The 24,295-nt window shown below is 45.5% G+C and overlaps 1 protein-coding gene across 1 annotated transcript in view; it reads right to left on the reverse strand.

Annotated features, from left to right (window-relative positions):
• Positions 1-22,123, reverse strand: part of XPO1 (exportin 1) — a 75,521-nt gene extending 53,398 nt beyond the window's left edge. The window contains exon 1 of the mRNA XM_088477203.1: positions 21,654-22,123. The gene's annotated coding sequence lies outside the window, so the exon portion shown is untranslated. The remainder of the gene's footprint in view (positions 1-21,653) is intronic.
• Between the last annotated feature and the right edge of the window lie 2,172 nt (positions 22,124-24,295).

Below are 24,295 nucleotides of genomic sequence, written 5' to 3' on the forward strand. Positions count from 1 at the left end.
AATCTGCGTCCGCCTTCCAGGATCGCAGCCACAAGGTGCGACGAGCAGCTACCGCTGCTGAAGAAATTCTAGACACCAGAGTACTAATGTCTAGAGCCGCCTCGTTGATGTAGGTGGCCGAATCACGGAGATTGCCAATCAACTCCGCCTGTTCGGCCGGACAGTCGGATTCAAAAGAAGCCTCTAATGAATCCGCCCAGCGCTCCATCGCTCTGGCAACCCAGCAAATGGCCATAGCCGGCCGTGCTGCCCCCCCTGCAAGGGAATAAGCGGACTTCAGGCAGATTTCTACCTTGCGGTCCGTAGCATCCTTAAGGGAGGACATGGATGGCATCGGCAATGTGGCACTACGGACAAGACGGGTCACGTGAGAATCCACCTGTGGAGGGGATTCCCACTTAGCAAAATAATTATCCGCGAACGGATAAGCCACCGCCAGGCGTCTCTGCGGCTGGTATCTTTTGCCAGGTTGTTTCCACGCCTCCTCTAAATGGTCCACCAACTGACCCGAAAGAGGAAAGACTGTGGCATCGCCCTTCACATCTTTGAAAAAGGCATACTTAGATTTAGCCGCTGGGGGAACTTCGTCCTCAATCACCAAGGCTGTGCGGACCGCCCGAATAAGTCCAGGAATATATACTTTGGACTTAGCATCAGCGTCCTTAGTATGGAGAGGTTCCTGATCGTAAGGATCCAGAATCTCCCCATCATCAGACGTCCCTTCGTCATCCTCATAAGGAGCGGACCGAGACGCCACCGGCCTTTTATGAGGCCGCATCACAGACTCCCCTTGCAACACATCCGACAAGTGCTGTACAGAACTCGTCAGGGAGTTAACCCACACTGGCTCCTGAGAACCCGGGAGCGGGGAAATAGGGAGACTGTGGGGTACCACCAATTGTCGTGGGAACCCCTGCATGGGTGACGACACCACAGACTGCTGGGACAAACCCCTCGGAGTAAACGCGGGCTGCGGAGCTAACTGGCCCACTAAAGCTGTTAACGCCTGAGCGAAACAAGCCCAGGGCGGCTCCTGTACCGGTGCTGTAACCGTAATAGGCCGCGCCATGGACAAACACTGCCGGCAAAGGCCCTCCGCGCTACCCTCCCCCTCCGCTAACGGTACTTTACACGTGGTACACTGTAGCCGGAGGGGAAAATCACTTTCAGACATGATGGACCACGTATGTGACCTCTCTCACCAATTAAGTATTAAATAGGCGAGAGACCACCCTGCAGCACCGCACCGCAAGGGCTTTAGCAGAAGAACAGGGACAGTAATAAAGCTAACAGTTTAGAGAAGAAAAGTTACAGGCAGCAGCGCTAGCACAGTCACATACAATGCAGAGAAATAACAATTCCTGCACTAACAGCGCTGATTACTCAACTACACAGACACAGGGCCTGGTAGGACACAGCGCTGCATACACAGACCTGAGCCACAGCGGAGGAGAGGTATGCGGGGGGACCCAGACCACGATGCTTCCGTCCAGCGCTTCCAGCAGCGTTCACCATGCGTTCTGGAGAAGATGGCCGCCGAGGAGCAGAGAGGAGGCTGGCCTGGGGGAGGAGCGCTGCCACAGGACCAGTCGGCAGCATGCAGAGAGGGCTGTGTGCAGCGGGGGAGGCGCCGGCTGTGAGACAGGGAAGGCGCGCTCCCCTGGCATGCATTTAACCCCTGGGACGCCGCAGCGCTACCGCTCTGCTGCGGTCCGCTGTCCCAGGGGGTAGTGGAAGCGCAGGTTGGTCGCCTGGCTCCACGCTGCAGCCAGTCCCCAGGGAGCCCCCTGCCTGGGGACTTAGGACCATGTGATCAGCGGGGACCCACCGCGGGACCCCGCTGCTTACCTCTGTCCCCCTTGAATCCGGAGCATCTGGGGTCACCGCTAGCTGTGACCCCAGACGCCCACCAGCATCCCCGGATCAGTACCGGCGTTCTGGTACCGGCGGGGTGTAGGGAAGACAGCATGGACGTCAGGACTGACTGTCCATGCTGTTCATCCAGATGTGCAGCCACAGCTGCATGAAGAAAAAGCTTCAGGGGCTCTTCTAGCCCCCACTCCAACAGGTGCACCCGACTCCGGCCGGGCACCAAACTAAACTGAGGTGCCTTGGCCCGGGGGCGGGGTATAGGAGGGGGACCTAGTGCATCCTGGGAGGCTGAAAGCTTAACTCTTTGGTGCCCTGCGACTGACGTCACACCTATACCCAAGGTATCCTGTGGATACCCTATGGACCCTGAAGTAGAAACAACTGAAGTGCTCCGTAAACCTGGTTTTACTCGTAGATAGATATAAAAAAAAAAAAAAAGTACCAAGAAAGTGACACCTGTAGCTCACAATGAGAAAACAAAAACAACAATACTTTAATGGGAAGGCTGAGCAAAAACAAGTAGGGTAATTAATGTTTTTAATCTGAAATAAGCCTCACTGATACTGGATAGTAAAACATTAGTTACTTGTGTAGTTAGCTTATATTATCCAAAGTAACCAGGCGTTTATTTTAATACGCAAGATGTGCAAAGGTTATATTTCCGCCGTTCTACCGCAGATATAGTCTAGGAACACATGGAACCCATGAGAGCCTGGCATTTATACTGTTGGCAAAGTGTACGCTTAACAATGGCAGCTTCTTCTGGCTCAAGTGCACAGTGTCAATGCCCTGTGTTAGCATTTTGCAGCCAATTTTAATCTCTGACTTCCCATCTACATTTATAAATCTATTTAGAGTTATAAAACGGTCAGGAATCCTGAAATAACAAAATAGAATGGTAGAGAAATATAGGCATTTAACCGCTACAATTAGTACAGAATACTGGTGGCCCCATCTAGCACTTCTCATTCTCTGTAGGGCTGTGCTATCCAAACTATGGGCCCGATTCAGCACGGTTGGCAAATGCAAGAGCATACACAGATCGGACGATTGTTGCGTACTGAGCATGCAAGCGGCGATCGCACTGATTACGCACACAGACAGGAATCCATCGTAGAGTGACAGACCGTAAATGCAGGCGTGCCTGTCCGTTTTAATGCCGTTGCATGGGCGTGCATAAATTAGCCACTGTGATTGCCTACGCAGCTTCAGTACTCACTGCATGCGACGAGACTTGCAATTTCTCAGACAGGTCAGACCTGCTGTAATTCTGCGTGACGTGCCAAAGTAACCAATGTATATGCAGGACTGCAAGGTATTATGGATGCGAGAAAGCAGTCCTTGGCATCTCTATGCTGGCTGAAAGGTGGCAGGCATTAGCATGTGATTACGCAGCTGCAATTGCGATCTGTGCTGAACCAGGCCCTCTGCCCTTAAAGCCCACTCACAGTCCAGACTTTAAGAATATAAACAAATGGATATCCTTAAACCAGAACTGTAAAAGAAGCTCTGGGGACTAAGTTTGGTAAACTTCGCGATGACTAGCTTTGAGGGGGAGCATCCCCATCCCCCCCTCCAAAAAAAAGCATCACTTGGTAGTGCAACCAATTAAGCTCTTTTAATTTCACAAGTATGTGGGCATCCATTGGGGCGGTTCAATTGTTTTATCGGACGCCTTAACTAATGGGTGTCCGACAGCACAGCGGCTTAACCAGTCTAAAGTACTGCGTATAAAGTGCAGACTTGTCGCACATTTTTTGATTGCCACCTCGTGCAAACTGAGCAACAATTAAATTGCTCGATTAAAAAAATAACATCTTTTCAAAAGGGGGCGATTCAATTGTTTAATCACTTTGGGGGGAGATGCAATTCAACGCGAATTGAATAGCGCTGGGAGCGAGCTCCCGGAGCTATTCAATTCAGTGCGCTGTGTGGTTGGAGAATGCCGGTTATCGCGGTCACGGGAGGTTTTAGTCCTCCCTGAGCTCGCCTTAGGGCACCTGCGTTACGGTTTGACAGGTGTACCGCCCCAGTCAAACTCCCCACCTGCCACTGTCCCCGGAGCGGTAACCGGCATTCTCTGACCAAAGTGCCGGGCACACGGCTGTTAGCGCCATGCTATGTAGAAAAACAGCCGCGCACCCGGCACTTTGGTCGGATTTCTCTTCGCATCCCCACGGGGGTGCGAGAAGAAATCCTTAGCGCGCCCAAACAGCGCAGTGTATTGAATAGCTTTGGGAGTCCCTCCCGACGCTATTCAATAGCGCGCTGAATTGAATTCCCCCCTTTATTGGCTAAAATAATTTTTTTATTGCATCAAAAAGGCTATTTGAACCCAAATATAATCTTTTAAACAAAAATGTAAAAAAAAGTTTAAATATCCATTTACATATAATAAAAAAGGGATACACTTTTAAGACATCTTTCAAATAAATGTTACTTGTTGGCTGTGGGGGGGGGGGTGGGTTAGGACAGAGCGAGGTGTGGGTGGGTGTAGAGCCAGGCTGCCCAATTACTGTAGCCTGTAGTGATCAGGACATGCCGGGGGTGGAACCACGGGTGCAGAGGGTCCCTTCAACATAGGCTGCTGCTGGAGAATTATCTTCCCACAGCAGCCCAGTGGGTGTTTGCCTGGTCGTGGTCACATCATATGCGACCATGTCAGGGAGAGGCCGGGCTGGCGTGGCTGCATCTGATGTGACCATGCCAGGCAAGTGGTTAAAATGTGAAAATTCAACAAACAATTATTTGCATTTATTTATACAATAAAAAAATCAATACCTATAAATATATAGGACATGAGCAATAGATGTATCACATATATAGATACAGAAGCAATAAAACATTAGAAAAAAAAAAATAATAAACAGTGATTGAACAAATATCTGTATGGTATTTACCATCTTATTCTTCAGCACATAATCAGACACTTAAACGAATAGCAACTCTGTCATCAATTGTTTGCAGGGGATCATATTGAAACACTGTTTCAATATATAGCCTCGAATCACCACAAATTTTATGGACTTGGCTAACTCCTGGCGCAATACTGATTTGCTTCATTAAGTAAGCTTCCAAGCTCCACAATTTCATAGATCCTTATTGTGCATTTATTTTCAATATACTGTACACTATATGGTGTACAGTACAATATACTGTACACTATATGGTCTGGTTCACAAATAAGCAGGGAAAAAGGGCTTCTCAAACAGTTTATTAAGCTTTATAAATATATGTTGGAATAGTGCCCGAACAGATCTCAATGCCTGAAAGTACAAATAACCGGCACTTAGGGGTCTATTTACTAAGCTTTGTTAGGAGATAAAGTGAACGGAGATAAGGTACCAGTGAAAACAGTGTATAATGACCCTAGGCGCTGACCACAAAGTACACTCCACTATGGGATGAGTGCAGAAATACATTAAGTAAACACAGATGAAATAAAATGTAATAAAATATTACTGAAAGTATAAACTCATACGTAGTTTCTGATGGGGAGTGTCACCTTGGGTAAAGTCAGCAGCTGGGGTTTCCGGAAAGCACCCTTGCTGGACACTCACAAGTGGGGTAAAAGTCCTGGTAAGGTGAGTAGCTGCAGTTTCCAACGCGTTTCGAGTGGTTTGCTCTTCCTCAAGGCTGGTGAAAAGCAAACCGCTCGAAACGCGTCGGTTGCTTTCAGGCACTATTCCAACATATATTTATCAAGCTTAATAAACTGATTGAGAAGCTTTTTCCCTGTATTTGTGAATTCCTATTTGTGAACCGAACTCAATATATATTGAAAAGAAATGCACAATAAGGATCTAAGAAATTGCGGAGCTTGGAAGCTTATTTAATGAAGCAAATCAGTATTATTGTGCCATAGTTTCAATATGATCCCCTGCAACAATTGACTATACAGAGGTCCCATTCGTTTAACTGTCTGATTATGTGCTGAGGCATACGATTCTAAATACCATACAGATTTGTCCATTCACTGTTCATTATAATTTTTTTTACCAATGGTGTTTTATTGCTTCTGAATATATATATGTGATATATCGATTGCTGAAAATATATATATATATATATATATATATATATATATATATAGAAAATTTTGATTGTTTTATTGTATAAATAAATGCATTTTCATTGTGAGGGTTAGGTAAAAAATACAGACGGCATAAAATCATCATGTACTGCGTTTCACAGCGTCGTTAGCTTTTCTATTTGTATTAAACAAACTACTTTTACTGAGTCGCATACAATTCTGTTGCCAAACCTGGCAAAGACCCCCAGCTGTTTGGTCGATGAAACCCAATAGTCTCTAGGCCTTTTTGGCGTGCCTGCCTACGGACCACCAATTTGGCTTTGTGGCCGGTAGTCATTCGATGAGAGGATCCGAATAGCTATTGTCCTCAATCCAACACACTCTAATGCTTGGTACACACTGGCCGACATGAACGGTAGCTTTGGCGCTCTAACACGGACTTTAGACTGATTTAGCGGCTTTGTGCGGCTGAACCATTTGCTTTTGGGCGCTTCAAAAGTAATGGACGCCCAATCAGAGCAACAGCAGAATTGCTCTGACAGGCTCCCATTGCTTTGGGTGCCCAAAAAACAATTAAATTCCCCCCTAATATGTTATCTGGATACACAAAGCGTTTGTGACAGTTAGGGAGCTATTCAATTGTCTTTGAACGCCCACCACTTATCGCATAGGTTGCGCACAAAATGCAGGAGATTAGCCGCATAAAGAAGTCTCATTCATCTAAAATGACAAGCCGGAGGCACTGCAGATAAGGCACCCACAGGAGGATGTGAGCAGAAGTTCGCAATAAGTGAAAACAATGGAATATCTCCCGGTCACTTTAGATGGGAGCTACGGGCATTTCTCTCTTGGGGGAGGGGGGGAATTCAATTCAACGTGATGTTGAATAGCCGCTGAGGCGCGATAACCGGCATTCTCTGACCACACAGTGCAGTGTATTGAATAGCTGCGGGAGCTCCCTCCAGCGGCTATTCGACCTCGCGTTGAATTGAATTCCCCCTTTGAAATCTAGAACTTTTGACCTATGATTAATTTCTCTTTGTATAGAACCCCTAAAGGTGCGTATCCACTATGCGACCTTACTGAGCGATTTGTACGATTACGACATCGCAATCGTGCACTCTCTCAGTAATCGGCCGCAAATCGGGCATTTAAATGTCAAAAATGACCAGCGATGCGCGTGCCCGCTGGTCGTTTTTGACATCTCATCGCCCATGCATGCTGGTCAACCTGACGATCACGTCAGGTTCAGCATGTACAGGGATGATTGATGTGCCTACACTGAACGTTCAGTGTAGGCACATCAGACTGTGAAATGACAGCACGATTACAATGTCGTAATCGTGCTCTCGTTTCTCCGTCTATTAGCGGACATGCCCCTTTAGACTTTGCTATTAATGAATGGGATAAAAATGTAATATAGCGTTCTCTCCAGGTGCTGGACAGCTATGTAATCAGGGCACTTTCTTGCACAAAAAGGGTGTGTGGCACCTATATTATAATCAGTGATTGCAAATACACGCTTATAGCGCGTATTTTACTCAAATATGTGAACCGGGGGACTCACTTTTGCAAAATGGGTGGGTCCCCGGGGACACGTCCCGCTGTGGCCAATCCGCTGGCTCTCGAATGATTGATGTCTTCCTGGCCCGGCCAGGGAAGACTATAAAAAGTGGAAGTGGAGCCAGCCAACCCAAGTTCAGCCTCAGCGCATTTCTCTTGATGCTGCAGCTTCCCCGACACCCGGACGTCCCCGGCAGCAAAACGGCCCCAGCTGCAGGACGTCATCGGTACCCGGCAGCAGGACAGGCTCCGGCGAAAGGCCGTCCCAGGGACTCAGCGACAGAATGGCCCCAGCAGCAGGATGTCCCCGGCGGGAGGACAGCACCGGGCAGCAGGACAGGCCCCGGCTGGAGGACTTCCCGGGCCCCTGCAGCAGGATGTCCCCGATACCCGGACAGGCCCCGGTGGGTGGATGTCCCCGGCACCCGATGGCAGAATGGCCCCAGCAGGACGTCCCCAGCACCCAGGAGCAGGACAAGCCCCTGTGGGAGTACGTCCCTGGCACACAGCGACAGGACAGGCCCCGGCAGTAAGACGGCCTCGGGAATAGCAAGGGAGGTAGGCCTGGTACATACACGACAGGTGCTGTGGCTGGTGGGGGGGTATAACTACCTGCGGCTGCTGGTGCTGCAGTGCTGATGTGGCAGGTTGGGTGTAAAGCCAGGGCGAGTGGCACCAAATTATAGAGGAGTTCATGCCACCTGGTGCCTTTATTAATTGTACAACAGTATAGCAATAGCATCTACTATATAACAGCAGTGATATCAAATAATAAGGGTGGGGCCTTAGCTCCTTCCTAGCCCCAGCACTGCCTGTCCCTAAAATCCTCGTTGCCCCCCCAGTACTGCCCCCTCCCTAACCCCAAGCACTGCCTGCCTAACCTCTCCATGACCCTAGTACTGCCCCAGTTGCTATACACCCTCACCCCCAGCTTCTCCCTGACTTTGCCCTCAAGCTCTACCCCAAATGCTACCTGCCCCCAGCACTGTCCCAACTGCTGCCTGCCGTCACCTCCATAATATGTAATGGGACCTGGAAACTGTGGAGTAGGACCCCAATATTTTAAAGCGAGGGGTCCCCGGAACTCAAAATTTTTCATTCTGCACGATCACTGATAATGAAAAGGTGACTATAAATAACACTAAGGGGGAAATTCAAGAGACAAGTGGATACAGGTTTTATGTTACTTTTATGTTACTATGTTATTTAGAAGAAACGGAAATATATTTACATCTCTCATTGCACTTTTATCCACAAAGTATATCAGTAAATAGACTACTAACATTCTATGATCCCTAGGTCATAACAGCTTCATCCATTAATGTTACAGAACAATTCAATTGTTTCTCTGTTCAGGCACTAAAGCTGGCCATCTGCTATACAATTATCTGTCAGATATCTGTCCAATCTGGCCGGTTGGAATGAAAGCCTGGTAATGTGTGGGAGGAAATGACAATTGATCATATGGTTTTAAACACTGAAAAAAGGCCAAAAAAATAAATAAAAAATTTCAAATTGGTTAAATTTGTGTTTTAACCAATTTGTCTGAAGAACCATTTTTGGCTATTTTCCGGTGTTTGTGAGCAAATGGACGATTGTCATTTGCTCCCATACATTACCAGGTTTTCATTCCTACCAGCCAGCAAGGACAGATATCTGACAGAAACTTGTATAGTGGATGCCCAGCTTAATGCAGTGGGTGCACACATTTCTGCTTGCAGTTCCTAAGGAGGCGAGTAGAAATGTGCAAAAATTCCAGGTTTTGACCACCCAAACTACTGTTTGGGTGTGCTAAACAAGTCTTTAGAAATGTTTGGACATTTTTTGCAACTAAACCAGGTCTATTTGGGCGCAACAAGCTAGATAATTAATGGGCGCCCAAAACAATTGAATTGCTTAGTCGGGCCACCCATTAACCATCACTGTGCAGAAAACAACTGAATTCCGCCCACCCCTAAATTTGGGAAGGTATATTTGCTCGACAATGTCATTGAGGTGAATTAAAGCATGCCAAAGTATCCAAATATCTTCTGAAATTTTTTTTCCTTTTAAACTAATATCATAAACAAGACATTTAATTAAATCTGCTTAAGCCCAGCAGACAAAAGGTGGATAACTCAAGACGGACATGTACAAAAACGTAGGCATTGTCCCATTAATTTTAGAAGCACTTTTACATGAAAAAAAAAAAAAAAAACCACCACAAGATATGGAAGACATTTCTAGCAGTTAACATACAGGGGTCTCCATTAAACAATAATATTTGGAGCGGAATCTTTTTAGACAGTGATATCCATCTGATATGCATTGTTTTCCCACTTTCTTATCTCAACTTTAAAGAATTGTTTAAAAAGTAAAGCCATTGATATGGAGGGGAATTCAACAGAGTTTATCGCTACCTTAGCTAATAGGCGCCAACGGCACAATTCATTTGTTGCTCCAATCTGGTGCAAGTGCAGTGGACACACATTTCTGCTCACAGTCTGTTTCTGGAATGGCAGATCTCATTATTATCACCATCATCAGTTATTTACATAGCGCACACATTCCGCAGCGCTTTACAGAGAATATCTTACCATTCACATCTGTCCCTGCCCCAGTGGAGCTTTGAATCTATATTCCCTACCACATGCTCACAAACATATACACGAAGGTCAATTTTGTGGGGAGCCAATTAACCGGAGTATGGGAGGAAACCCATGCAAGAGCGCGCGTGTTGAATGGGTGTTCCCAGAAGCAGCAAGTTTAGCCATGCAACTCCCATCTTGGCGCCCAAAGTGCCAACTTATCGCACACTTCTTCTACTTGACAGCTCAGGAGGGTGCGCGCAGAAATGCCGGCGCCTATTCTCGTCCAAAGGGAGCAACACCTGAATTGCTCTGACGAGCACCCATTTATCAGAGCCGCCTTGGAAAACAATTCAATTGCCCCCTTAATATTCTTTTAGGGGGAAATGGAGAAATTAGATTCAATACAAAAAGGTAGATTTTGCAAAAGGGAGTACAAAATATTCTAATCAATGTAAGACAAATGCTGCATGCCATTATTATGAAATTCCTCAATAAAAGGAGTTTTCCAAAAGTAAAAAAAACAAATTGGATAGATATAACACTACATGAATATAAATCCTGTATTTTTCATAGTCGAATTGAAGCTGCGATAAAAAAAAAAAAGGTGTATAAATGCAGTAAATTTTATTTGGACTATACAGGCTCACTTAAGTGTTCTCAAGTTATTCAATGGCTCCTCCAATACATCTGTGCCATAATTTAATTGTAAACATTCATGTAACAAACTCCACATTTAAATATTTGTGGAAAAACACTTAAAAAAAAAAAAGGCTATAGAAAAACAATGAAGCACTGACTAGGCCCCCTTCAAAACCGACTTAACGTATAAGAGCTCTGACAAAAGTAGGTATGTTGAGCACATATTTATGCATTATCATCTCTCTTCATACAGCAGGTCAGAAACCAAGCTGGAAGCTCCGCCAGCAACTTTAAGTGCAAGATATGATACATGCAAACTGTAGAGCTATTCAAGTGCTAAATATAACCTTACAATGGAATGGTTTATAACCCTAATCATTACACTAGTTTAAGCAAGTTTTTATTTTTTGAATAAAGCCTCTAGCACCATCACTAAATCGATGCCGATCCTCATGATAACATCCACCAAAAATGAGCCAACAAATACCGCTACATTGACATCACATATCCATCAGTCTTATGGTTAATGCCCTGTGCATAAAATTTAATGCAATAAAAGAAATTGACGACTCTTCAAATGTTCTACGCTCCCCCTGCTGGGCGTCTATATGAATAGGCGCCCAACTGAGAAATGTAATTGTTTCTCCGTTCGGGCACCCAATAGTAGTTAACCTGGCTAAAAGCACCGGGTTTAGCTAAATCCACCTAAAGAAGTTGCTAGTGTGCCAAACGGACATTTAAGTGCCCAAAACAACGGACTTTGCACACATTTCTTGTCGCACCTCAGCAGGTTTAAAGAAGTAGTATATCCCCCCTGAAGCTTTAGGCGTCCTGACAGAGCAACAATTGCACTGTTCCATCGGGCAGCCAATCAAAGACGCCCAGCGGGGACGTCCAAAACATCTGAATTGCCCTTTTTGAATGCAGAGAGGATTTAAGACTTCTCATGCTGAAATTGTTACATCCATTTTCCATTGCAAGCAACACATCAATGTATAGATGAAAAGTCTAGTCAAGAGTTACCTTACATGATTTAAAATTGAGGAATTCAATTGTTTTTATCGCCATGCTAATTAATGGGCGCCTGACAGAGCAATTCAATCGTTAGTGGGTGACCATTATTGCCCTTGTCGCACCCAAATAGGCCGGGTTTAGCTGCATAAAACAGCTACACCAGTGTAAAGTTCTAGTAAGGGTGCCCAAACCACTGAGTTTTTGCACATTTCTGCTCGCCACCTCAGAAGGCAGCGAGCAGAAGTGTGAGTCGGCAACATTCGCGCCCAAACAGAGCAACAATTGAATTGCTCTGTCGGGCGCCCACTAGTAACAGTCGCCAAGGAAAACAATTGAATCGCCCCCAAGTGAATCACACCATGCTAAAGACTTCCCACTCAGGCTTTTAGAATGACTCTGAATGCCACAATTACTTTGAGTGGGGATAGGACCAAAGCCTATTATAGATAGATAGCGTTCCCGCTAGGCTGTTTTAGCGGGGCGCGGCGCCCTGCCCTCTTTCTGGAAGGCAAAAAGCACCCTGCCCTCCAGAAGGAGGGCAAAAAGCACCCTGCCCTAACAGCCTGCGGGAACCGTCTTCACCTACGGGTCGCAGTGTCCCGCGGGTGAAGAAATGTGCGGTGACCCGGTCACCGCCGGAGAATAGACGCCGGGCGCATGCGCCCGGCATCTATTCTCCCTGTCTGCAGGACTTGGGGGCTGCCCGGCGTGTCCATAAGTGCCGGGCACGCCCCCAAGAGTGACGAAAAGGGGATGCGTCTTATAGACACGCCCCCTTTTCGATGACCACGCCCCATTCGGCGCGCACGGACATGCCCTCTCTAGCTCCGGCGCCCTGCCTCGCGCCGGAGCTAGAGGGAACACTAGATAGAGACCTCATGAATCTAAAGTCCAAAGGAAATTTATTGCCACTAGGAAGCTGAATATTTCATCATGTAACCAGGTGGCTGATAATTTCTGCAATTCACCTACCAGTTTAGTCCAACTAGACTAAATTAAATCGGAGATTGCCAATTCTCGCAACTAAAGCAAGGTGTTTAGTCACAAGAACCAGCATTCTCCGACTAAAGTGCCGGCCGCGAGACTGTTAGCGCCTCGATAAGCCGGAAAACAAGCTCGCGGTCGCTCTTTAGTCTGATTTCTCAGAAGGGTGCGAGGAGAAATCCTTTAGTTGCCCTAACAGCGCAATGAATTAAATAGCTCCAGGAGCTCCCTCCCGGCACTATCAACAATTGAGCCCCATAGGAGAGACAGTCAAGGCACCCAAAAGCCGGGCGTGAAGTGCTTAAGGCACCAAAAAGGCAGACTTTGGGAGGATTTCTGCCCACACCTCAGGAGGCTGCAAGCCAGGGTTGGAAAAACAAATTTTCTACATTTATTTTTAAAACCCTGGTTTTTTGGTTTAAACCAGTTTTTTTGCATTAATGTTTAAATGAAAAATTAATCTTGCTATGAATTAGAAACCTTGATCAATCACGTTTGAATGCTTTCTAACATTAACAAAATAAATTATTAGGGTTTGATACTTTGATTGATTTATTCGATATCGTTCAATAAAACCAATTTTAGGTTAAACAATTAAAATATGCAAAAGCACTTTTCAGAGAAAAAAAAATAAAAAAAATTAGAACTTTAATTGTCACTCGCATTAAACATTTTGAATAAAAACAATAGTTTAGAGATCTTTTCAATTCCCAGTCTGTTTCGAATGAACTAAACTGAAAGAAGAAAAAATTATTTGTACACTAGCTGAAGATGCCTGAGCAGTCAGAAGTTGTTAAATAATGGGAAATACATTGGGGTTAACTTTTTTCAATTGCGCTTTTTTTTTGCTCGTCCACCATTCATAGGATGATACTTGTGACACCACAGAGACTAAGGGGTAAATTTACCAAGATGAGAGTTCTGTTAAGAAGTCATGTCACCCATAGCAACCAATCAGATTCCAGGTATTATCTTCTAGAAGGTTCTAGATAAATAAGTAGAATCTGATCGGTTGCCATGGGCAACATCACTTCTTAAATAGAACTCCCATCTTAGTAAATTTACCCCCAGGTCTTTCTTTCTAGCACTCATCTCAATAGGACTGAAGGTTTTGAATTGAAATACAATACATGGAGATTAAACCATGAGGTTTCTCTGTGTATTGCCCGTTTTAGGTGTTGGTGTTTACTCTTTAAGATTGAGGTTAGCTGTGGGTTTTTTTCCTGCCCTATAGGATTGATGGGGAGAAGTCTAGAGCACCTATCTTCTCTAGTTAATCCTCCCTATATCTTTGTAGTGTGTGTGTGATTTACTGCATTGGTTCAGCTTACTCAGATAAAAAGGTACCTACACACAAGGCGATGTGGTCACGATCCGATATCATGTCAGATTCCCCTTGAACTTTCCCCAGCAGCTCCACGGCACTCCAGGACACGATGTGCAGCAAAAGCTGCACAATGTGTCAAACGATCTAAAGATCTGTCACACGATCTACAGATTTGCCGATCTTTAGATTGTGCAGGATAGCAGACAGATGTTTGCACGGATCCGGGATATTTGTGATGCATGCATCGGTCTGTAAAAAAACACAGATGCACGGGCGGGATCTGTGAGACCCATCCGTGCTGCGGTGTTCACAAAATGAAAACCTGTGTAAAAAGAAAGAAAAAAAAAATGGCATGGCCCCTCCCCCAAGAGAGCAACCAGCCCTGGGCTTTAGAGACCCAGTGCTGGTTGTCCAAAATACGGGGGACAAATGATGTACTTTGAGCAACCAGCACTGGGCTCTGATCCAGTCCTGGTTCTGGAAATACAGGGTGAAAAATGCTAGGGTCCCCCTGTATTTTCCAGAACCAGCAACGGACTTTCTAGTGGGGGGAGCCCTTTCACCAGGTCCCCCAGCCGAAGCATTAACCCTGACCACTAGTCAGCCCAGGCCGAGTCTCCCTGGGGACCCCCCCCCCCCCCAATAAAGGGGTCCCCTCTCCAGAGCACCCCAAGCCTAGGCTGATAGCTCGGGGCTATCCCCGGAACCCCTGGGCGGTTGGTGCTGGGTTATGTAGTATAGTGCTCTCATCCTAACCTGCTGCTTACATGCTTATTCCTCACTGTCTACCCTATCTGTGTCACCCCTATCTGTCTCCCCCACTATAGAATGTAAGCTCTCACAAGCAGGGCCCTCTTCCCTTATGTGCTTTTTCCTTCCCTCACTCATACGATCATCTACTCAAAACTCTACACAAGGGCACTTTACACTTGGAGCTGACGCCCTGCTGCTTTTTTTTTTTTTGAGTGTTATGATCGCAGCAATGTTTATAAACAATGTTCTTATTCTGTATCGTCTTGTACTGTAAGTCGCTGTTTTACGTGTTCTCATTTGTTAATGTACTTTGCGAGGCACTGAGGAACCCTTGTGGCGCCATATAAACAATAATAATTTCAAATGGTTAAAAATATTGTCTTTTGTTGTGGAAGTGCAGGTCCAGCAAGCCTCTCCTGCATGCTGGTACTTGGCAGAACTACAAGTACCAGCATTCGGGGTATTATGTACCCGAGGGGCGGGTACCTGTAGTTCCACAGCCAGAGCAATATTTAAATAAACACAGGACACACACTGTACACAAGTTTATAAAATTAAAAAATATATATATATATTTATTATATATATTATATATAATTATTATTTTTAAATAAAAGGCATCTCATGGTGCTTTCAATTTAGACTTTCCTAGTGTCATAAATTCTATTGACTCCACACGTACCATATATAAAGGCCCAGAGAATACCCTTGGTCTAAACTCACTTGTAATAGTGATTAACCCTCAAAACAAATCCCAGCTCCACCAGTCTTCCCAGGGACTTTAACAGGAAGTGCAGATATACACACACACAAAAAAATATTATATTATAATATATATATATATATATATATATATATATATATAAATTTTATTTATTTAACAAAAAAAATAGTTAAGCGTACATAAAAGAATGTACAAAGTTTTAATCAATGCAAAAAAAAGCTCATCTGAGCCAGAGGGGACAGCAGCCAACTATACAGGTCCCGGAGCCGAAGCAATTTACAGTCTCAACGCGTTTCATCCATGTTACTACCAGGACTTCATCTGGTGGAGAATAGGTTGACAAAATGCATTGAGCCTGTAACTTGCTCAGGCTCTGGGACCTGTATGGTTTGCTGCTCTTCCCTCTGGCTTAGATGAGCTTTTTTGCACCGATTAAAATTCTTTGTACATTCTTTTATGTATGCTTAACTTAACTATTATTTTGGTTAAATAAACTTTTTTTTTTCTTTTTTTAAGCATAATGCACTATACTGTTTTATTTTGTATATCTGCACTTCTTGTTAAAGTCCCTGGGAAGACCAGTGGAGCTGGTATTTGATTCCAGGACCGATGAAACTGGGATTTGATTTTTATTCCAGAATTAATCACTATTACAAGCGCTTTTAGCCCAAAGGTATTCCCTGGGCTTTATATATAGTATGTTTCTATAGAATTAATAGGACAATAGGAAAGTCTAAATTTAATGCACTAGGAGGCGCCTTTTGCCTTCATTTTATCACAGAAACTTCACCTAATGGGATATAGGAAATGGCCTGTGGGAGCAACTAGAAGTTCCAGGGAGTGTACATATTTATTATTTATTTATTAACAGTTTCTTATATAGTGCAGCATATTCCGTTGCGCTTTACAATTGGAACGTTAATAGAACTAAACTGGGTAATAACAGACAGATGTATAGTTAGGAAGGCCCTGATCACAATATTACAATCTATAAGGAAATAGGCACTGATACACAAGGATAGGTGCTATATATTGCAATTTGGTCCAGCCAGACTGCAGAGTTTCATGGTGGGCTGCATGATCCAGTCACACAGGAATGTCAGCCAAATGTCAGGAGGATGAGAAAGAAAGACGATGTGTGAGGTTATGTGTGGACTGTGAAAGGGGATGTAATTAGATATGGAAGCTATGAAGGTTATGTGGGAGGTTCTGGAATCTGATACGCTTGTCTGAAGAGGTGGGTTTTCAGGGAACGCTTGAAGGATTGGAGACTAGATGTAAGTCTTATTGTGCGTGACAAGGCATTCCATAGAGTGGGTGCTGCCCGAAGAAAGTCCTGTAACCGTGAATGGGAGCAAGTAATGCGTGGGGATGAGAGACATAGATCTTGTGCTGAGCGGAGAAGTCGGGTTGGAAGATATTTTGAGATGAGTGAAGAGATGTATTGAATACGGTAGAAGACCGGCAACCAATGGAGGGACAGAGCGGGAAGAGAGACTAGAGAAGACTACCATAAAGAGAGATTATATACACACACACACTTGGAAATGCACACGATGCCAACTTGAGTATTGCTGAATGGGAACAGGTATTGCTGTGTTACACTGTATACTTTTTCACTGATATCCCGATGACAGTTAACACTGAAACGGCTGTAGGGATTTGACAGTGGGGGAAGGAGCCTTCATGTGTGGATGCTCGTACCTGCTGTAATGTATGATATGCTGGACAAGATGTATCTGCAGTTCACTACAGTGTCGCTATAAAGCCATTTTATTGGATTTTCTTGGATTAAATCTATGATACTAATTGAGTACTGGCCTAGTCTCTGGTCGAGCCCCTGGTGGATCTACAAGTGGACGTTTTGAGATAGATAGATAGATAGATAGATAGATAGATAGATAGATAGATAGATAGATAGATAGATAGATAGATAGATAGATAGATAGACACACACATGGAATTGCAAATTATGTCAACTTGAGTATTGCTGAATGGTATTTATTCCAGTTCTATGTTTGGGCTTTAATTACTGAGAAGCTATAGAATTAGTGCAAGAGAAGTTCACAGTACCTTGTAATCGAGTAATGCAATATCTTACATATGCAAACAAATTTAAGAAGGTTGTATCTTAAGTTGCAGCAAAAGCAAAGCATTTACAGGTAATTTTGTACTAAAAAACAAGTTCTATATTTAGTTCATTAAGTGTTAGTGTGCTCTGAGATGTGAACAAGAAGGAGAGTTTGTCATCTCAGAAAAATGTTTCCCTGTGACTGCTGTTACAGCTTAAGTGTCAATACCATGCGGTGAACACACCAGAGTGAAATGCAATGTACATGTAAAGACAACTCAATATAATTGTGCCAAGAAGATATAGTAACTTCGACTGTCCCACTCAACCATCATTTCTATGGCGCCATAAGGGGTCTGCAGTGCATTACAAAGTACATAAACAGTATGAACAAAACAAATAAAAAGTGATACAGTACCCCCAGACAGGTCATGTTTTCAGGATTTTTAGGTATAGGTGATATAATCAATATTGCTGGGTCAGTAATTATACCATATTGGACAGTTTAAATTTTGGGCGATTTGCCACCAAACATCATTACAAAGTTCGACTATATATATCCATGACAGTGCCCTCAACATGGTTACTTTTCCTACATACCACTAGTTGATGCAAAGAAAAGCTATGTTGCTGGCCGTTTTGTTATATTTTGGAATAACACATGGCAGCCATCGCTTTTAATTGAATCCTGCACCTCTTGGGGCCAATTCAATTCAGCGTGATGTTCATAGCGCCGGGAGGGAGCAACCAGAGCTATTCAATTCAGCGCGCTGTTAGTGCAACTAAAGGATTTCTCAGAGCATTCTCCTGAGAGAGGAAAAAATCCAACTAAAGAGCCAGCTGCAAGGCTGTTTTCCGGCTTAGCATGGCACCAACAGCCTCGCAGACGGCACTTTACTCAGAGAATACCGGTTCTCGCGACTAAACAGCCAGGTTAAGTTGCGAGAAATGGCATTCTCGAACTTAAGTGATTGTAGTTGGACTAAACTGCGAGGTGAATTGAATAGTTCTGGGACTAAGTTTCCGGGCGATATTAACCTCGCTCTTAATTGAATCGCCTTGCTTGCGTTTCCAAAGAAAAAAAAGCTGAAAAATTTGACATGTTGGGGTACTCGAGGACTGGAGTTCAATCCCCTAGCTCTAAGGGATCGATTCAATTCAGCACGATGCTGAACAGCCACAGGAGGGAGCTCCCGGAACTATTCAATTCAGCGCACTGTTTGCTCCAACAGTTGCCAGTTAAGTCGGAGAATGCCGATTCTCGCGACTTAACCTGGGTGTTTAGTCGCGAGAACTGGCATTCTCTGACTAAAGTGCCAACCGTGAATTTGTTAGCGCCATGCTTAACCGGAAAACAACCTTGCGGCCGGCACTTTTGTCTGATTTCTCCTTGAACCCTCATGAGTGCGAGAAGAAATCCTTTAGTCGGACCAAATAGTGCACTGAATTGATTAGCTCCGGGAGCTCCCTCCGAGGCTACTCAGCATCGCGTTGAATTGAATCGAGCCCAATGTTTTCCCTAAAGTGGTGCATTCACAGATAATTCAATTTCTGTGGTATTTTTAATTTCAAAAAGGGCATAAAATTTCTAAATATTACAGCAAAAAGCATGCGCGCGCACACAAAAAACAAACAGGGTCTACGCTCCCGCTACCCAGGAAATCGAACAGCTCACGATACATTCATAGGGCAAAATTCAATTGTTTGAGCTGGCAGCTGTCCGTCCCTTCGCACCTGACAGCTATTCAATTGTTGCTCCTGTTGGTAACGAACAGATGCCATGTTGGGAGTGAACAGCTGCCAGCGCCTTGGGTGGCGAGCAGTAATGTGCGAAAATTGACACATTTGAGCACCCAAAAGCCACTTTTCACGGTCGAGCCCAGCACTTTAAATCGGGTTTAGCTGTTTTACACGACCTATTTGGGCGTAGGGCCTAGAGAAAGTGTGCGTCCGAAAAGGGGCGTGTCTTTAAGATGTGCCCTCTTTTTTCACGCCTGGTCTAAAGAAGCAGGAGATCTGGGGGCGATATTCAAATATTTTGGGCCCCATGCCATTTTCGTACGTCACACCCAAAAGCACTGGATTTAGCTGTTTGAATCAACTAAACCTGTGCAAATTCCTCGTCAGCGTTGTGGATTTCTGATTGCCACCTCAGGAGAGTGCGATCAGAAATCTGTGCGCCATCAGCATTTGCGACCGAAGAAAAAGTTGATTTGCTCTGTTGGGGGCCCAATACTAACAGCTGCAGGCGAAAGCAACTGAATTCACCCCCTTCCTGGCTAAAGCAATTTTTCTCTATTTATATAGTAAAGTCCCACTCCTTTCCAAAGAACTGGTAATATGCATAGTAGAAAGCGTTACCTTATCCTTATTTCAGCGAGTGACAGGTGCTATTAAGACAACACTTCAACTTACAGCCACTAATGTGGTAAGTAAACAAAACAATGATTTTACATACAACTACTAACACAGACCGCAACAGCATGTGACAAAATGGTCAGCAAGTGCAAATCACTAACACGTGGCTATACAGTACTAGCAGCAAACTGTAAAACTTTTGCTGTGCCTAATAACAAAGACCAAAACATTGCAGATACAGGTATACATATTTAACTAGTCAATGGCACAGCAGAAGTTTTTGCAATGCAAGTCAATCTTCCGACCCCCCCAGACTAACCATAGTTAAAATTCGATTTTGCATCAAAATAAAATAACAACCCACAGCTGGAGCAGCTCATTCACCATCACTTCACTTTTACCGCCAAGGCTGAAAGAGTGACATGTACAGTAAGTAAACACTTCTAGCTCCAGATCACTGTACTCTACACAGGACCACAAGCAAAGAGTTTTACACATACACACAAGGTTGTTTTGCACTTTTTTCCTGTTGTTCCACATTCACATATAGAAAGAAAAATGTGCAATGCGTGTGTATAAGGCCCATCTTCAAACTAAAGCTGAACCAGTCTTCGTAAAATGCAATCCTCAGTGCTTATCCCAAGGCAAGTCGGAGCTAATTACTTTGGGATACAGACCAACAGTGAAATGTCAGTTTCATGAACACACTGATATATATATATCACACACACACACAATGCATGCTAGACAGACGTTCTATGACTTGTCTTGACAAAGACCCTTCGGGGACGTGATGTTGGATTAATAAATCTTTATATTTTATTCCAAATCAGGAAGTGCCCTCATTTCAGCTCTATTTGACATAGTCTGGACTATATTACTGGAATACCATTGGTATCTTCTATAGTGGAGCACCCTGCATAATACGACCTCAGTGGGATGTGAGTGCAAATCATCTCTACAAAAATGAAAGATATATATTATATATACACACACACACGCATATTCACAGGGTGAAGGACAGATACTTTTCTGCATCACACACTTTCACACCAATCAATAAGCTACTATTATCCCCCATCAGCTAATTGACCATGACAGAAAAATACATCTGTCCCAATTGAGATGCTGAAGGCTGTATACTGTGTTTGTCCTCCTGACACCACAGGCGTGCTCGGGCTACTGTACACATGTAAAGGACAGTGAGGTTATGGAGTGACATTACCTCCACGCCTCTGATCACCATGAGGCAATGCGGCCAGGGGTGTGGGCCATTACTGTTTATCATCATACACCCCCCCCCCCCCCCAGCCCTGGCACAGAAGGGGGCGGCATTGCTCCCAGGCAGGTAGGCGAGACCCCCAGGTCTGCGCCCCCTCCAGCCCTCACCCAGCAGCCCGAGCCTCGGCCTCTCCTCCCCGCCCCTCGCTCCCTCCCTCCCCAGCAGCAGCACGTGACGCTGGCGGACCTGCTCTCCTCCTCACACTCACATTTCTGGAAATTTCCACTCCGCCAGCAAGTCGCCAGAGTACGGGCCAGCCCCATCTGCCCCTGCCCGGCTCACCCCCCACCCCCGGCGGGGTCACGGCTACAGGAAAGCACCCTGAAAGCCTAAGGCCTACTAGGGAACTTTCCTCTGCTAGCAGCCCCGCACAGTGCCCCTACTGCACACCCAGCCTCACACGTGGGGCCAGTCTCACACACACACCCCCCTGGTTACGTCCACACCCGGGCCTGGCACTTACCGAGAGCGGGAGCTGCCTCTTCCTCAGCGCCAGAGTAGTGTGCGGTAACCCGGTGACAGCCGGCGGCAGTGGGACCCTCTCGTAGCAGCAGCGCTGCACCCCCCGGATCCGGCGCCCAGAGGAGCGGTGTAACGTGGCCGCGGAGCCCCCTCTGCTGCTGTGGCGCCTCTGGCACAGTCTGTAATACGCCAATGAATGGGGGGAGAGAGAGGGGCAGTCTCCAGGCCTGGGCCCAGCACACACTGGAACTCCCGCGCAGGGCTGGGGAATGAATGGCTGCTATATCTCTCCGGGGCCCCCCTAACACATTGTACGGGCGGCGAGGCGGCCTGTGCGATCCGGGTACTGGGCTGAGGCGGAGCGGGAGGACAAGCGCTGCTTCTGCTCTAGTGCAGCCACACACTCGCAACCGGCTGAAACCGGTTCAGACTGGGACATTCCATCTCCGTTTAGTTCTCAAGCCCATGACGCCGCCGAGCGTTTGGAAACCTGTGCAACTCCGCCCCCGGCGCGCTTCGATTGGTCGAGGGAACGCAGGGCCGGGCACGGGTTGGACAGCGGAGGTGCCCGTCAACTAACACCACGGCGCCGCCCCCTCTGTTTTTTTTTCTTCTGTTTTTTTTATTTATTTCATTTCAGCTCATTGCCGCGAAGCGACTGTGGAAGAGGCAGCGATGACGTCCTGGATCATGGGCTCCGGGGCGCTGGTTGGCTGAGGGGGGCTGTCAGTCATGGGGAAAAGGTTTGGTTACCGTGGAAACAGAAACCTTTTTCCCCGCCACTGTGTGTGCTCTATGCAGCGGCCAGTGCAAAGCTTTTGGCGCCCAGTGTTTAATAAATGTTACATGCGATATTGTAGAACAGTCACCTCATTATTATCTCCATACTAAGCGTTACCCTTCCAGACTGACGTGCCCACTGTCCTTCCATAGCCCGGCATTACCCTCCTCATGGGGCTAAGGTATGGGGTTATACAGAGAGAAACACTATTAGCTTAAGAGATATCTTGCCCCATAGTTCATGCAGCCACCTCGTGTTTTACTGCTCTGGTGACTTGGAGCAGTATTGTATGGTAGGTAACGTATGGACGTACCAGTGCTGAACGTGTGTGTCTGAATGCCATGTGTGAGTGTGTGTGTATATAACTATATATATATATATATATACACACACACACACACACACACACACATTTGTGTAGTACACTGCCCTTAACCCATGGGGTGCCTCTTATTGTGACTACTGGCTGGGGCTTAGGCACAGTAAAATGCATCTCCTGGGTTAAGTGCTTGGTGCGATGCAGGTACCTGAAGCTCACAACTAGCCCCCAAGTCACTAGTTAACAACACGGATTTATGCTCGCACTCAGAAGGAAGCAATCCATGTTAAGGTGTAGTCGCTGGAGTAATTGAATAGTACCAGGCACTAAACCAGAAAGCGATATCTCCAAGGTGCTAATTGAATCGCACTCTTCTATCTATATGTGAGTATATAGGTGGGGTCAGGCAGGGCCGTAGCCAGGGTAGTACGGCCGGTGCCAACGCACAGGGCACCACAGGTCAGGGGGCGCTGTTTGGGCCTGTCAAATTTCTGTTTATTATTCTTGCTTGTAGCTTCCTCTTACTTCATCCCCAGCATCTCCTGGCCTCTAGTGCGGGAAATTTGTTGTGTTTTGATCAGGGATGTGTGGATAAGGTAGGCAAGTGGATAGATCCCCTTCAGTTTTTGTACCCTGATGTCATCAGCTACGGTCTAACGTCATTCACTACCATCCACGTGGGCAAAGAGGGGGAATATAATCTTGTGGCGAGCGGACAAGTTTCTTTATTTGGTGGACTGTAAGGGCAGGGAACCTCACCCCCGCCCTCAGTCCACTTCACTTCCAGGTACAGAAACTGAAGGGGAAATATACCTTTCCAAAAAAGTAGACAGAGCGCCTCACCTGCCATACACTTTTTACTCCAGAGTTTTAATTATAAAAATGATTAGAATAATACAGAGAATATTTATAATATTTCTTTTAATTGTTTCTTATTTTTATAATCAAGACTCTGAAATATACCTGTATGACAGGAAAGTCTCTTCCTCACCACACATCACAGTGACTGTCACTCATCCCCCCCCAAAAAAAAACGTTTCAAAGGAGTGGCGGCCGCGGTCTGTCAGGGGCTGCACAGTCCTGCACCGCATGGAGGAGGAGGTGTAATGTGACGGTTTTTAAGTTAAAACGCCGCACATTATACTTTATCCTCCGTGCAGGGGCTGTGCAGCCTATTACTGTAAAGCACAGCCCATGACAGTCCGCGGCTGCTGTTTAGGTAAGAGGGGGGGGGGGGGGGTCAGTGCTGGAACAATTTTATGTTGCCCCCCCCCCCAAACATAAAATCGTTCTGTCGCCCCTGGGTGTTGGTAAAAGCTGGAAACAATGTCAAGTGTATTGAAAAAGACGGAATCCATAGTAGACGTATTGAAGTGTTTACTATGGTTTCCGACTTTTTCAATGCATGTAATATGATTTCCGGCTTTTCCTATACATTTACTATGGATTTCCGGCTTTTCCTATAGATTTACTATGGATTTCCGGCTTTTTCAATACATTTTTTATGGTTTCCAGATTTTTCAATTCACTTTACATTGTTTCC

Source organism: Taudactylus pleione, unplaced genomic scaffold (assembly GCF_031769625.1).
Source record: "Taudactylus pleione unplaced genomic scaffold, aTauple2 ptg000201l, whole genome shotgun sequence".
Taxonomy (NCBI): domain Eukaryota; kingdom Metazoa; phylum Chordata; class Amphibia; order Anura; family Myobatrachidae; genus Taudactylus; species Taudactylus pleione.